This window comes from Lissotriton helveticus, chromosome 4_1 (assembly GCF_964261635.1).
Source record: "Lissotriton helveticus chromosome 4_1, aLisHel1.1, whole genome shotgun sequence".
Classification (NCBI taxonomy): Eukaryota; Metazoa; Chordata; class Amphibia; order Caudata; family Salamandridae; genus Lissotriton; species Lissotriton helveticus.
The window spans coordinates 970,283,877-970,299,501 of NC_136063.1; the positions used below are offsets into that span (position 1 = coordinate 970,283,877).

General features: G+C 32.8%; 10 non-coding genes across 10 annotated transcripts; all 10 read left to right on the forward strand.

The window, feature by feature from the left end:
- Window positions 1–453: 453 nt before the first annotated feature.
- On the forward strand, window positions 454–527 carry TRNAI-AAU (transfer RNA isoleucine (anticodon AAU)). The gene has a single exon. It is a non-coding gene; the product is annotated as a tRNA-Ile (tRNA).
- Window positions 528–1,970: 1,443 nt separating this feature from the next.
- Window positions 1,971–2,044, forward strand: TRNAI-AAU (transfer RNA isoleucine (anticodon AAU)). The gene has a single exon. It is a non-coding gene; the product is annotated as a tRNA-Ile (tRNA).
- Window positions 2,045–3,488: 1,444 nt separating this feature from the next.
- On the forward strand, window positions 3,489–3,562 carry TRNAI-AAU (transfer RNA isoleucine (anticodon AAU)). Its single transcript has one exon. It is a non-coding gene; the product is annotated as a tRNA-Ile (tRNA).
- Window positions 3,563–5,663: 2,101 nt separating this feature from the next.
- Window positions 5,664–5,737, forward strand: TRNAI-AAU (transfer RNA isoleucine (anticodon AAU)). The gene has a single exon. It is a non-coding gene; the product is annotated as a tRNA-Ile (tRNA).
- A 1,443-nt stretch (window positions 5,738–7,180) lies between these two features.
- On the forward strand, window positions 7,181–7,254 carry TRNAI-AAU (transfer RNA isoleucine (anticodon AAU)). Its single transcript has one exon. It is a non-coding gene; the product is annotated as a tRNA-Ile (tRNA).
- A 1,444-nt stretch (window positions 7,255–8,698) lies between these two features.
- TRNAI-AAU (transfer RNA isoleucine (anticodon AAU)) lies at window positions 8,699–8,772 on the forward strand. Its single transcript has one exon. It is a non-coding gene; the product is annotated as a tRNA-Ile (tRNA).
- A 1,443-nt stretch (window positions 8,773–10,215) lies between these two features.
- TRNAI-AAU (transfer RNA isoleucine (anticodon AAU)) lies at window positions 10,216–10,289 on the forward strand. Its single transcript has one exon. It is a non-coding gene; the product is annotated as a tRNA-Ile (tRNA).
- A 1,444-nt stretch (window positions 10,290–11,733) lies between these two features.
- TRNAI-AAU (transfer RNA isoleucine (anticodon AAU)) lies at window positions 11,734–11,807 on the forward strand. The gene has a single exon. It is a non-coding gene; the product is annotated as a tRNA-Ile (tRNA).
- Window positions 11,808–12,597: 790 nt separating this feature from the next.
- Window positions 12,598–12,671, forward strand: TRNAI-AAU (transfer RNA isoleucine (anticodon AAU)). Its single transcript has one exon. It is a non-coding gene; the product is annotated as a tRNA-Ile (tRNA).
- Window positions 12,672–14,769: 2,098 nt separating this feature from the next.
- Window positions 14,770–14,843, forward strand: TRNAI-AAU (transfer RNA isoleucine (anticodon AAU)). The gene has a single exon. It is a non-coding gene; the product is annotated as a tRNA-Ile (tRNA).
- Window positions 14,844–15,625: the final 782 nt, after the last annotated feature.

Genomic DNA, 15,625 nt, shown 5'->3' on the forward strand with positions numbered 1-15,625 from the left:
AAAGTATTCTATATATTTAGTGAGCTTATTAGTTTAGTCTGTTAGAGCATGAAGTTAAAAACGCAAAGGACATAATTTCAATCAGTCTCCAAGCCAATACTTGATGCTCCTTTAATGTTGAAAATAGATGTATTTTCTTCTGTATCATGTTTACCTCCATATTCCCTTTGCGCAGAAGCAGATAGAATGATTAGATGAATCAATTGAATATAGGTGATGAATATTTATTTATTGCTAAACCACGTGGAAAAAACGTTACTGGTTCAAAATTCTAACACTAAGTATGGAAATCTCTTTTGTATTGCAATTTTTTTGAAGTCATATTAGTTTCTTCATGTTGATAATATGAAAGTTAATTCATATTAAACAGCTGAAATTAAGCTTTCCAAATCTCCCGGTTGAACTATCATTAGCACTGCTTCCTGTGCTGATCCTCCAGAAGATGTGCAAATTGGCCTGTTAGCTCAGTTGGTTAGAGCGTGGTGCTAATAACGCCAAGGTCACAGGTTCGATCCCTGTACAGGCCAAGTTTAATTCTTTGAAAAAAGATGAATATTTCTTGTGTCTCATTTTGGACTGTTTATCTCCTTGGATCAAACGCTGCTTGAAGGATTGGATGAATACATTTGATATATTTATAGAATTAATTACTATTCTTAAAGCGCCTGGAATATCTAATAATGGTTCTAAGTTCTAACGCCAAGTAACTAAATTTTTTATTTATTGCAATTTATTAAGATCATTTTTTTTTTGTCTTGTTGATAATATATAAAGATACTATGAATGTAAACAGCTGAATATAAGCTTTCCAACTATCCCGGATTAACAATCAGTAGGACTTCATCATCTGCTTCATCTTCAATAGTATGCTATATATTTAGTGACTCTATTAGTTTAGTCTGTTAGAGCATGAAGTTAAAAACGCCAAGGACATACTTTCAATCAGTCTCCAAGCCAATACTTGATGCTCCTTTAATGTTGAAAATAGATGTATTTTCTACTGTATCATGTTTATCTCTATATTTCCTTTGAGGAGAAGCTGATAAAATGATTAGATGAATCAATTCAATATAGGTGATGAATATTTATTTATTGCTTAACCACATGGAAAAAATGCTAATGGTTCTAAGTTCTAACACTAAGTATGTAAATCTCTTTTGTATTGTAATTTTTTTAAGTCATATTAGTTTCTTCATGTTGATAATATATAACAATAACTTCATGGTAAACTGCTGAAATTAAGCTTTCCAAATCTCTTGGGTTAACTATCATTTGCCCTTCTTCATATGCTGGACCTCCAGCTAGCTGTGCAAAATGGCCTTTTAGCTCAGATGGTTAGAGCGTGGTGCTAATAACGCCAAGGTCACAGGTTCGATCCCTGTACAGGCCAAGTCTAATTGTTTGAACAAAGATGAATTTTTCTTGTGTCTCATTTTGGACTGTTTATCTCCTTGAATCACACGCTGCTTGAAGGATTGGATGGAATCAGAAGCATTTCATCATCTGCTAATTCTTCAAAAGTATTCTATATATTTAGTGAGCCTATTAGTTTAGTCTGTTAGAGCATGAAGTTAAAAACGCAAAGGACATAATTTCAATCAGTCTCCAAGCCAATACTTGATGCTCCTTTAATGTTGAAAATAGATGTATTTTCTTCTGTATCATGTTTACCTCCATATTTCCTTTGCGCAGAAGCTGATAGAATGATTAGATGAATCAATTGAATATAGGTGATGAATATTTATTTATTGCTAAACCACGTGGAAAAAACGTTACTGGTTCAAAATTCTAACACTAAGTATGGAAATCTCTTTTGTATTGCAATTTTTTTGAAGTCATATTAGTTTCTTCATGTTGATAATATGAAAGTTAATTCATATTAAACAGCTGAAATTAAGCTTTCCAAATCTCCCGATTGAACTGTCATTAGCACGGCTTCCTGTGCTGGTCCTCCTCAAGATATGCAAATTGGCCTGTTAGCTCAGTTGGTTAGAGCGTGGTGCTAATAACGCCAAGGTCACAGGTTCGATCCCTGTACAGGCCAAGTTTAATTCTTTGAAAAAAGATGAATTTTTCTTGTGTCTCATTTTGGACTGTTTATCTCCTTGGATCAAACGCTGCTTGAAGGATTGGATGAATACATTTGATATAATTATAGAATTAATTACTATTCTTAAAGCGCCTCGAATATCTATTAATGGTTCTAAGTTCTAACGCCAAGTAACTAAATCTCTTATTTATTGCAATTTATTGAGATCATTTTTGTTTAGTCTTGTTGATAATATATAAAGATACTATGAATGTAAACAGCTGAATATAAGCTTTCCAACTATTCCGGATTAACAATCAGTAGGACTTCATCATCTGCTTCATCTTCAGTAGTATGCTATATATTTAGTGACTCTATTAGTTTAGTCTGTTAGAGCATCAAGTTAAAAACGCCAAGGACATACTTTCAATCAGTCTCCAAGCCAATACTTGATGCTCCTTTAATGTTGAAAATAGATGTATTTTCTACTGTATCATGTTTATCTCTATATTTCCTTTGAAGAGAAGCTGATAAAATGATTAGATGAATCAATTCAATATAGGTGATGAATATTTATTTATTGCTTAACCACATGGAAAAAACGTTAATGGTTCTAAGTTCTAACACTAAGTATGAAAATCTCTTTTGTATTGTAATTTTTTTTAAGTCATATTAGTTTCTTCATGTTGATAATATATAACAATAACTTCATGGTAAACTGCTGAAATTAAGCTTTCCAAATCTCCTGGGTTAACTATAATTTGCCCTTCTTCATTTGCTGGACCTCCAGGTAGTTGTGCAAAATGGCCTGTTAGCTCAGATGGTTAGAGCGTGGTGCTAATAACGTCAAGGTCACAGGTTCGATCCCTGTACAGACCAAGTTCAATTGTTTGAACAAAGATGAATTTTTCTTGTGTCTCATTTTGGACTGTTAATCTTCTTGAATCACACGCTGCTTGAAGGATTGGATGGAATCAGTAGCATTTCATCATCTGCTAATTCTTCAAAAGTATTCTATATATTAAGTGAGCCTATTAGTTTAGTCTGTTAGAGCATGAAGTTAAAAACGCAAAGGACATAATTTCAATCAGTCTCCAAGCCAATATTTGAAGCTCCTTTAATGTTGAAAATAGATGTATTTTCTTCTGTATCATGTTTACCTCCATATTTCCTTTGCGCAGAAGCTGATAGAATGATTAGATGAATCAATTGAATATAGGTGATGAATATTTATTTGTTGCTAAACCACGTGGAAAAAACGTTACTGGTTCAAAATTCTAACACTAAGTATGGAAATCTCTTTTGTATTGCAATTTTTTTGAAGTCATATTAGTTTCTTCATGTTGATAATATGAAAGTTAATTCATATTAAACAGCTGAAATTAAGCTTTCCAAATCTCCCGTTTGAACTATCGTTAGCACTGCTTCCTGTGCTGGTCCTCCAGAAGATGTGCAAATTGACCTGTTAGCTCAGTTGGTTAGAGCGTGGTGCTAATAACGCCAAGGTCACAGGTTCGATCCCTGTACAGGTCAAGTTTAATTCTTTGAAAAAAGATGAATTTTTCTTGTGTCTCATTTTGGACTGTTTATCTCCTTGGATCAAATGCTGCTTGAAGGATTGGATGAATACATATGATATAATTATAGAATTAATTACTATTCTTAAAGCGCCTGGAATATCTATTAATGGTTCTAAGTTCTAACGCCAAGTAACTAAATCTCTTATTTATTGCAATTTATTGAGATCATTTTTGTTTAGTCTTGTTGATAATATATAAAGATACTATGAATGTAAACAGCTGAATATAAGCTTTCCAACTATCCCGGATTAACAATCAGTAGGACTTCATCATCTGCTTCATCTTCAGTAGTATGCTATATATTTAGTGACTCTATTAGTTTAGTCTGTTAGAGCATCAAGTTAAAAACGCCAAGGACATACTTTCAATCAGTCTCCAAGCCAATACTTGATGCTCCTTTAATGTTGAAAATAGATGTATTTTCTACTGTATCATGTTTATCTCTATATTTCCTTTGAAGAGAAGCTGATAAAATGATTAGATGAATCAATTCAATATAGGTGATGAATATTTATTTATTGCTTAACCACATGGAAAAAACGTTAATGGTTCTAAGTTCTAACACTAAGTATGAAAATCTCTTTTGTATTGTAATTTTTTTTAAGTCATATTAGTTTCTTCATGTTGATAATATATAACAATAACTTCATGGTAAACTGCTGAAATTAAGCTTTCCAAATCTCCTGGGTTAACTATAATTTGCCCTTCTTCATTTGCTGGACCTCCAGGTAGTTGTGCAAAATGGCCTGTTAGCTCAGATGGTTAGAGCGTGGTGCTAATAACGTCAAGGTCACAGGTTCGATCCCTGTACAGACCAAGTTCAATTGTTTGAACAAAGATGAATTTTTCTTGTGTCTCATTTTGGACTGTTAATCTTCTTGAATCACACGCTGCTTGAAGGATTGGATGGAATCAGTAGCATTTCATCATCTGCTAATTCTTCAAAAGTATTCTATATATTAAGTGAGCCTATTAGTTTAGTCTGTTAGAGCATGAAGTTAAAAACGCCAAGGACATACTTTCAATCAGTCTCTAAGCCAATACTTGATGCTCCTTTAATGTTGAAAATAGATGTATTTTCTACTGTATCATGTTTATCTCTATATTTCCTTTGAGGAGAAGCTGATAAAATGATTAGATGAATCAATTCAATATAGGTGATGAATATTTATTTATTGCTTAACCACATGGAAAAAACGTTAATGGTTCTAAGTTCTAACACTAAGTATGAAAATCTCTTTTGTATTGTAATTTTTTTTAAGTCATATTAGTTTCTTCATGTTGATAATATATAACAATAACTTCATGGTAAACTGCTGAAATTAAGCTTTCCAAATCTCCTCGGTTAACTATCATTTGCCCTTCTTCATTTGCTGGACCTCCAGGTAGTTGTGCAAAATTGCCTGTTAGCTCAGATGGTTAGAGCGTGGTGCTAATAACGCCAAGGTCACAGGTTCGATCCCTGTACAGGCCAAGTTTAATTGTTTGAACAAAGATGAATTTTTCTAGTGTCTCATTTTGGACTGTTTATCTCCTTGAATCACACGCTGCTTGAAGGATTGGATGGAATCAGTAGCATTTCATCATCTGCTAATTCTTCAAAAGTATTCTATATATTTAGTGAGCCTATTAGTTTAGTCTGTTAGAGCATGAAGTTAAAAACGCAAAGGACATAATTTCAATCTGTCTCCAAGCCAATACTTGATGCTCCTTTAATGTTGAAAATAGATGTATTTTCTTCTGTATCATGTTTACCTCCATATTTCCTTTGCGCAGAAGCTGATAGAATGATTAGATGAATCAATTGAATATAGGTGATGAATATTTATTTATTGCTAAACCACGTGGAAAAAACGTTACTGGTTCAAAATTCTAACACTAAGTATGGAAATCTCTTTTGTATTGCAATTTTTTTGAAGTCATATTAGTTTCTTCATGTTGATAATATGAAAGTTAATTCATATTAAACAGCTGAAATTAAGCTTTCCAAATCTCCCGGTTGAACTATCATTAGCACTGCTTCCTGTGCTGGTCCTCCAGATGATGTGCAAATTGGCCTGTTAGCTCAGTTGGTTAGAACGTGGTGCTAATAACGCCAAGGTCACAGGTTCGATCCCTGTACAGGCCAAGTTTAATTCTTTTAAAAAAGATGAATTTTTATTGTGTCTCATTTTGGACTGTTTATCTCCTTGGATCAAACACTGCTTGAAGGATTGGATGAATACATTTGATATGATTATAGAATTAATTACTATTCTTAAAGCGCCTAGAATATCTATTAATGGTTCTAAGTTCTAACGCCAAGTTACTAAATCTCTTATTTATTGCAATTTATTGAGATCATTTTTGTTTAGTCTTGTTGATAATATATAAAGATACTATGAATGTAAACAGCTGAATATAAGCTTTCCAACTATCCCGGATTAACAATCAGTAGGACTTCATCAACTGCTTCCTCTTTAATAGTATACTATATATTTAGTGAGACTATTAGTTTAGTCTGTTAGAGCATAAAGTTAAAAACGCCAAGGACATACTTTCAATCTGTCTCCAAGCCAATACTTGATGCACCTTTAATGTTGAAAATAGATGTATTTTCTACTGTATCATGTTTATCTCTATATTTCCTTTGAGGAGAAGCTGACAAAATGATTAGATGAATCAATTCAATATAGGTGATGAATATTTATTTATTGCTTAACCACATGGAAAAAACGTTAATGGTTCTAAGTTCTAACACTAAGTATGAAAATCTCTTTTGTATTGTAATTTTTTTAAGTCATATTAGTTTCTTCATGTTGATAATAAATAACAATAACTTCATGGTAAACTGCTGGCATTAAGCTTTCCAAATGTCCTGGGTTAACTATCATTTGCCCTTCTTCATATGCTGGACCTCCAGGTAGTTGTGCAAAATGGCCTGTTAGTTCAGATGGTTAGAGCGTGGTGCTAATAGCGCCAAGGTCACAGGTTCGATCCCTGTACAGGCCAAGTTTATTTGTTTGAACAAAGATGAATTTTTCTTGTGTCTCATTTTGGACTGTTTATCTCCTTGATTCACACGCTGCTTGAAGGATTGGATGGAATCAGTAGCATTTCATCATCTGCTAATTCTTCAAAAGTATTCTATATATTTAGTGAGCCTATTAGTTTAGTCTGTTAGAGCATGAAGTTAAAAACGCAAAGGACATAATTTCAATCAGTCTCCAAGCCAATACTTGATGCTCCTTTAATGTTGAAAATAGATATATTTTCTTCTGTATCATGTTTACCTCTATATTTCCTTTGCACAGAAGCTGATAGAATGATTAGATGAATCAATTGAATATAGGTGATGAATATTTATTTATTGCTAAACCACGTGGAAAAAACGTTACTGGTTCAAAATTCTAACACTAAGTATGGAAATCTCTTTTGTATTGCAATTTTTTTGAAGTCATATTAGTTTTTTCATGTTGAAAATATGAAAGTTAATACATATTAAACAGCTGAAATAAAGCTTTCCAAATCTCCCGGTTGAACTATCATTAGCACTGCTTCATGTGCTGGTCCTCCAAAAGATGTGCAAATTGGCCTGTTAGCTCAGTTGGTTAGAGCGTGGTGCTAATAACGCCAAGGTCACAGGTTCGATCCCTGTACAGGCCAAGTTTAATTCTTTGAAAAAAGATTAATTTTTCTTGTGTCTCATTTTGGACTGTTTATCTCCTTGGATCAAACGCTGCTTGAAGGACTCGATGAATACATTTGATATAATTATAGAATTAATTTCTATTCTTAAAGCGCCTGGAATATCTATTAATGGTTCTAAGTTCCAACGCCAAGTAACTAAATCTCTTATTTATATCAATTTATTGAGATCATTTTTGTTTAGTCTTGTTGATAATATATAAAGATACTATGAATGTAAACAGCTGAATATAAGCTTTCCAACTATCCCGGATTAACAATCAGTAGGACTTCATCATCTGCTTCATCTTCAATAGTATGCTATATATTTAGTGACTCTATTAGTTTAGTCTGTTAGAGCATGAAGTTAAAAACGACAAGGACATACTTTCAATCAGTCTCCAAGCCAATACTTGATGCTCCTTTATTGTTGAAAATAGATGTATTTTCTACTGTATCATGTTTATCTCTATATTTCCTTTGAGGAGAAGCTGATAAAATGATTAGATGAATCAATTCAATATAGGTGATGAATATTTATTTATTGCTTAACCACATGGAAAAAACGTTAATGGTTCTAAGTTCTAACACTAAGTATGAAAATCTCCTTTGTATTGTAATTTTTTTTAGGTCATATTAGTTTCTTCATGTTGATAATATATAACAATAACTTCATGGTAAACTGCTGAAATTAAGCTTTCCAAATCTCCTGGGTTAACTATCATTTGCCCTTCTTCATATGCTGGACCTCCAGGTAGTTGTGCCAAATGGCCTGTTAGCTCTGATGGTTAGAGCGTGGTGCTAATAACACCAAGGTCACAGGTTCGATCCCTGTACAGGCCAAGTTTAATTATTTGAACAAAGATGAATTTTTCTTGTGTCTCATTTTGGAATGTTTATCTCCTTGAATCACACGCTGCTTGAAGGATTGGATGGAATCAGTAGCATTTCATCATCTGCTAATTCTTCAAAAGTATTCTATATATTTAGTGAGCCTATTAGTTTAGTCTGTTAGAGCATGAAGTTAAAAACGCAAAGGACATAATTTCAATCTGTCTCCAAGCCAATACTTGATGCTCCTTTAATATTGAAAATAGATGTATTTTCTTCTGTATCATGTTTACCTCCATATTTCCTTTGCGCAGAAGCTGATAGAATGATTAGATGAATCAATTGAATATAGGTGATGAATATTTATTTATTGCTAAACCACGTTGAAAAAACGTTACTGGTTCAAAATTCTAACACTAAGTATGGAAATCTCTTTTGTATTGCAATTTTTTTGAAGTCATATTAGTTTCTTCATGTTGATAATATGAAAGTTAATTCATATTAAACAGCTGAAATTAAGCTTTCCAAATCTCCCGGTTGAACTATCATTAGCACTGCTTCCTGTGCTGGTCCTCCAGATGATGTGCAAATTGGCCTGTTAGCTCAGTTGGTTAGAACGTGGTGCTAATAACGCCAAGGTCACAGGTTCGATCCCTGTACAGGCCAAGTTTAATTCTTTGAAAAAAGATGAATTTTTATTGTGTCTCATTTTGGACTGTTTATCTCCTTGGATCAAACACTGCTTGAAGGATTGGATGAATACATTTGATATGATTATAGAATTAATTACTATTCTTAAAGCGCCTAGAATATCTATTAATGGTTCTAAGTTCTAACGCCAAGTTACTAAATCTCTTATTTATTGCAATTTATTGAGATCATTTTTGTTTAGTCTTGTTGATAATATATAAAGATACTATGAATGTAAACAGCTGAATATAAGCTTTCCAACTATCCCGGATTAACAATCAGTAGGACTTCATCAACTGCTTCCTCTTTAATAGTATACTATATATTTAGTGAGACTATTAGTTTAGTCTGTTAGAGCATAAAGTTAAAAACGCCAAGGACATACTTTCAATCAGTCTCCAAGCCAATACTTGATGCACCTTTAATGTTGAAAATAGATGTATTTTCTACTGTATCATGTTTATCTCTATATTTCCTTTGAGGAGAAGCTGACAAAATGATTAGATGAATCAATTCAATATAGGTGATGAATATTTATTTATTGCTTAACCACATGGAAAAAACGTTAATGGTTCTAAGTTCTAACACTAAGTATGAAAATCTCTTTTGTATTGTAATTTTTTTAAGTCATATTAGTTTCTTCATGTTGATAATAAATAACAATAACTTCATGGTAAACTGCTGGCATTAAGCTTTCCAAATGTCCTGGGTTAACTATCATTTGCCCTTCTTCATATGCTGGACCTCCAGGTAGTTGTGCAAAATGGCCTGTTAGCTCAGATGGTTAGAGCGTGGTGCTAATAGCGCCAAGGTCACAGGTTCGATCCCTGTACAGGCCAAGTTTATTTGTTTGAACAAAGATGAATTTTTCTTGTGTCTCATTTTGGACTGTTTATCTCCTTGAATCACACGCTGCTTGAAGGATTGGATGGAATCAGTAGCATTTCATCATCTGCTAATTCTTCAAAAGTATTCTATATATTTAGTGAGCCTATTAGTTTAGTCTGTTAGAGCATGAAGTTAAAAACGCAAAGGACATAATTTCAATCAGTCTCCAAGCCAATACTTGATGCTCCTTTAATGTTGAAAATAGATATATTTTCTTCTGTATCATGTTTACCTCTATATTTCCTTTGCACAGAAGCTGATAGAATGATTAGATGAATCAATTGAATATAGGTGATGAATATTTATTTCTTGCTAAACCACGTGGAAAAAACGTTACTGGTTCAAAATTCTAACACTAAGTATGGAAATCTCTTTTGTATTGCAATTTTTTTGAAGTCATATTAGTTTCTTCATGTTGAAAATATGAAAGTTAATACATATTAAACAGCTGAAATAAAGCTTTCCAAATCTCCCGGTTGAACTATCATTAGCACTGCTTCATGTGCTGGTCCTCCAAAAGATGTGCAAATTGGCCTGTTAGCTCAGTTGGTTAGAGCGTGGTGCTAATAACGCCAAGGTCACAGGTTTGATCCCTGTACAGGCCAAGTTTAATTCTTTGAAAAAAGATTAATTTTTCTTGTGTCTCATTTTGGACTGTTTATCTCCTTGGATCAAACGCTGCTTGAAGGACTCGATGAATACATTTGATATAATTATAGAATTAATTTCTATTCTTAAAGCGCCTGGAATATCTATTAATGGTTCTAATTTCCAACGCCAAGTAACTAAATCTCTTATTTATATCAATTTATTGAGATCATTTTTGTTTAGTCTTGTTGATAATATATAAAGATACTATGAATGTAAACAGCTGAATATAAGCTTTCCAACTATCCCGGATTAACAATCAGTAGGACTTCATCATCTGCTTCATCTTCAATAGTATGCTATATATTTAGTGACTCTATTAGTTTAGTCTGTTAGAGCATGAAGTTAAAAACGACAAGGACATACTTTCAATCAGTCTCCAAGCCAATACTTGATGCTCCTTTATTGTTGAAAATAGATGTATTTTCTACTGTATCATGTTTATCTCTATATTTCCTTTGAGGAGAAGCTGATAAAATGATTAGATGAATCAATTCAATATAGGTGATGAATATTTATATATTGCTTAACCACATGGAAAAAACGTTAATGGTTCTAAGTTCTAACTCTAAGTATGAAAATCTCTTTTGTATTGTAATTTTTTTTAAGTCATATTAGTTTCTTCATGTTGATAATATATAACAATAACTTCATGGTAAACTGCTGAAATTAAGCTTTCCAAATCTCCTGGGTTAACTATCATTTGCCCTTCTTCATATGCTGGACCTCCAGGTAATTGTGCAAAATGGCCTGTTAGCTCAGATGGTTAGAGTTTGGTGCTAATAACGCCAAGGTCACAGGTTCGATCCCTGTACAGGCCAAGTTTAATTGTTTGAACAAAGATGAATTTTTCTTGTGTCTCATTTTGGACTGTTTATCTCCTTGAATCACACGCTGCTTGAAGGATTGGATGGAATCAGTAGCATTTCATCATCTGCTAATTCTTCAAAAGTATTCTATATATTTAGTGAGCCTATTAGTTTAGTCTGTTAGAGCATGAAGTTAAAAACGCAAAGGACATAATTTCAATCAGTCTCCAAGCCAATACTTGATGCTCCTTTAATGTTGAAAATAGATATATTTTCTTCTGTATCATGTTTACCTCTATATTTCCTTTGCACAGAAGCTGATAGAATGATTAGATGAATCAATTGAATATAGGTGATGAATATTTATTTATTGCTAAACCACGTGGAAAAAACGTTACTGGTTCAAAATTCTAACACTAAGTATGGAAATCTCTTTTGTATTGCAATTTTTTTGAAGTCATATTAGTTTCTTCATGTTGAAAATATGAAAGTTAATACATATTAAACAGCTGAAATAAAGCTTTCCAAATCTCCCGGTTGAACTATCATTAGCACTGCTTCATGTGCTGGTCCTCCAAAAGATGTGCAAATTGGCCTGTTAGCTCAGTTGGTTAGAGCGTGGTGCTAATAACGCCAAGGTCACAGGTTCGATCCCTGTACAGGCCAAGTTTAATTCTTTGAAAAAAGATTAATTTTTCTTGTGTCTCATTTTGGACTGTTTATCTCCTTGGATCAAACGCTGCTTGAAGGACTCGATGAATACATTTGATATAATTATAGAATTAATTTCTATTCTTAAAGCGCCTGGAATATCTATTAATGGTTCTAAGTTCCAACGCCAAGTAACTAAATCTCTTATTTATATCAATTTATTGAGATCATTTTTGTTTAGTCTTGTTGATAATATATAAAGATACTATGAATGTAAACAGCTGAATATAAGCTTTCCAACTATCCCGGATTAACAATCAGTAGGACTTCATCATCTGCTTCATCTTCAATAGTATGCTATATATTTAGTGACTCTATTAGTTTAGTCTGTTAGAGCATGAAGTTAAAAACGACAAGGACATACTTTCAATCAGTCTCCAAGCCAATACTTGATGCTCCTTTATTGTTGAAAATAGATGTATTTTCTACTGTATCATGTTTATCTCTATATTTCCTTTGAGGAGAAGCTGATAAAATGATTAGATGAATCAATTCAATATAGGTGATGAATATTTATATATTGCTTAACCACATGGAAAAAACGTTAATGGTTCTAAGTTCTAACTCTAAGTATGAAAATCTCTTTTGTATTGTAATTTTTTTTAAGTCATATTAGTTTCTTCATGTTGATAATATATAACAATAACTTCATGGTAAACTGCTGAAATTAAGCTTTCCAAATCTCCTGGGTTAACTATCATTTGCCCTTCTTCATATGCTGGACCTCCAGGTAATTGTGCAAAATGGCCTGTTAGCTCAGATGGTTAGAGTGTGGTGCTAATAACGCCAAGGTCACAGGTTCGATCCCTGTACAGGCCAAGTTTAATTGTTTGAACAAAGATGAATTTTTCTTGTGTCTCATTTTGGACTGTTTATCTCCTTGAATCACACGCTGCTTGAAGGATTGGATGGAATCAGTAGCATTTCATCATCTGCTAATTCTTCAAAAGTATTCTATATATTTAGTGAGCCTATTAGTTTAGTCTGTTAGAGCATGAAGTTAAAAACGCAAAGGACATAATTTCAATCAGTCTCCAAGCCAATACTTGATGCTCCTTTAATGTTGAAAATAGATGTATTTTCTTCTGTATCATGTTTACCTCTATATTTCCTTTGCACAGAAGCTGATAGAATGATTAGATGAATCAATTGAATATAGGTGATGAATATTTATTTATTGCTAAACCACGTGGAAAAAACGTTACTGGTTCAAAATTCTAACACTAAGTATGGAAATCTCTTTTGTATTGCAATTTTTTTGAAGTCATATTAGTTTCTTCATGTTGATAATATGAAGGTTAATTCATATTAAACAGCTGAAATTAAGCTTTCCAAATCTCCCGGTTGAACTATCATTAGCACTGCTTCCTGTGCTGGTCCTCCTAAAGATGTGCAAATTGGCCTGTTAGCTTAGTTGGTTAGAGTGTGGTGCTAATAACTCCAAGGTCACAGGTTCGATCCCTGTACAGGCCAAGTTTAATTCTTTGAAAAAAGATTAATTTTTCTTGTGTCTCATTTTGGACTGTTTATCTCCTTGGATCAAACGCTGCTTGAAGGACTCGATGAATACATTTGATATAATTATAGAATTAATTTCTATTCTTAAAGCGCCTGGAATATCTATTAATGGTTCAAAGTTCTAACGCCAAGTAACTAAATCTCCTATTTATAGCAATTTATTGAGATCATTTTTGTTTAGTCTTGTTGATAATATATAAAGATACTATGAATGTAAACAGCTGAATATAAGCTTTCCAACTATCCCGAATTAACAATCAGTAGGACTTCATCATCTGCTTCATCTTCAATAGTATGCTATATAGTTAGTGACTCTATTAGTTTAGTCTGTTAGAGCATGAAGTTAAAAACAACAAGGACATACTTTCAATCAGTCTCCAAGCCAATACTTGATGCTCCTTTAATGTTGAAAATAGATGTATTTTCTACTGTATCATGTTTATCTCTATATTTCCTTTGAGGAGAAGCTGATAAAATGATTAGATGAATCAATTCAATATAGGTGATGAATATTTATTTATTGCTTAACCACATGGAAAAAACGTTAATGGTTCTAAGTTCCAACACTAAGTATGAAAATCTCTTTTGTATTGTAATTTTTTTTAGGTCATATTAGTTTCTTCATGTTGATAATATATAACAAAAACTTCATGGTAAACTGCTGAAATTAAGCTTTCCAAATCTCCTGGGTTAACTATCATTTGCCCTTCTTCATATGCTGGACCTCCAGGTAGTTGTGCCAAATGGCCTGTTAGCTCTGATGGTTAGAGCGTGGTGCTAATAACGCCAAGGTCACAGGTTCGATCCCTGTACAGGCCAAGTTTAATTATTTGAACAAAGATGAATTTTTCTTGTGTCTCATTTTGGACTGTTTATCTCCTTGAATCACACGCTGCTTGAAGGATTGGATGGAATCAGTAGCATTTCATCATCTGCTAATTCTTCAAAAGTATTCTATATATTTAGTGAGCCTATTAGTTTAGTCTGTTAGAGCATGAAGTTAAAAACGCAAAGGACATAATTTCAATCAGTCTCCAAGCCAATACTTGATGCTCCTTTAATGTTGAAAATAGATATATTTTCTTCTGTATCATGTTTACCTCTATATTTCCTTTGCACAGAAGCTGATAGAATGATTAGATGAATCAATTGAATATAGGTGATGAATATTTATTTATTGCTAAACCACGTGGAAAAAACGTTACTGGTTCAAAATTCTAACACTAAGTATGGAAATCTCTTTTGTATTGCAATTTTTTTGAAGTCATATTAGTTTCTTCATGTTGAAAATATGAAAGTTAATACATATTAAACAGCTGAAATGAAGCTTTCCAAATCTCCCGGTTGAACTATCATTAGCACTGCTTCATGTGCTGGTCCTCCAAAAGATGTGCAAATTGGCCTGTTAGCTCAGTTGGTTAGAGCGTGGTGCTAATAACGCCAAGGTCACAGGTTCGATCCCTGTACAGGCCAAGTTTAATTCTTTGAAAAAAGATTAATTTTTCTTGTGTCTCATTTTGGACTGTTTATCTCCTTGGATCAAACGCTGCTTGAAGGACTCGATGAATACATTTGATATAATTATAGAATTAATTTCTATTCTTAAAGCGCCTGGAATATCTATTAATGGTTCTAAGTTCCAACGCCAAGTAACTAAATCTCTTATTTATATCAATTTATTGAGATCATTTTTGTTTAGTCTTGTTGATAATATATAAAGATACTATGAATGTAAACAGCTGAATATAAGCTTTCCAACTATCCCGGATTAACAATCAGTAGGACTTCATCATCTGCTTCATCTTCAATAGTATGCTATATATTTAGTGACTCTATTAGTTTAGTCTGTTAGAGCATGAAGTTAAAAACGACAAGGACATACTTTCAATCAGTCTCCAAGCCAATACTTGATGCTCCTTTATTGTTGAAAATAGATGTATTTTCTACTGTATCATGTTTATCTCTATATTTCCTTTGAGGAGAAGCTGATAAAATGATTAGATGAATCAATTCAATATAGGTGATGAATATTTATATATTGCTTAACCACATGGAAAAAACGTTAATGGTTCTAAGTTCTAACACTAAGTATGAAAATCTCTTTTGTATTGTAATTTTTTTTAGGTCATATTAGTTTCTTCATGTTGATAATATATAACAAAAACTTCATGGTAAACTGCTGAAATTAAGCTTTCCAAATCTCCTGGGTTAACTATCATTTGCCCTTCTTCATATGCTGGACCTCCAGGTAGTTG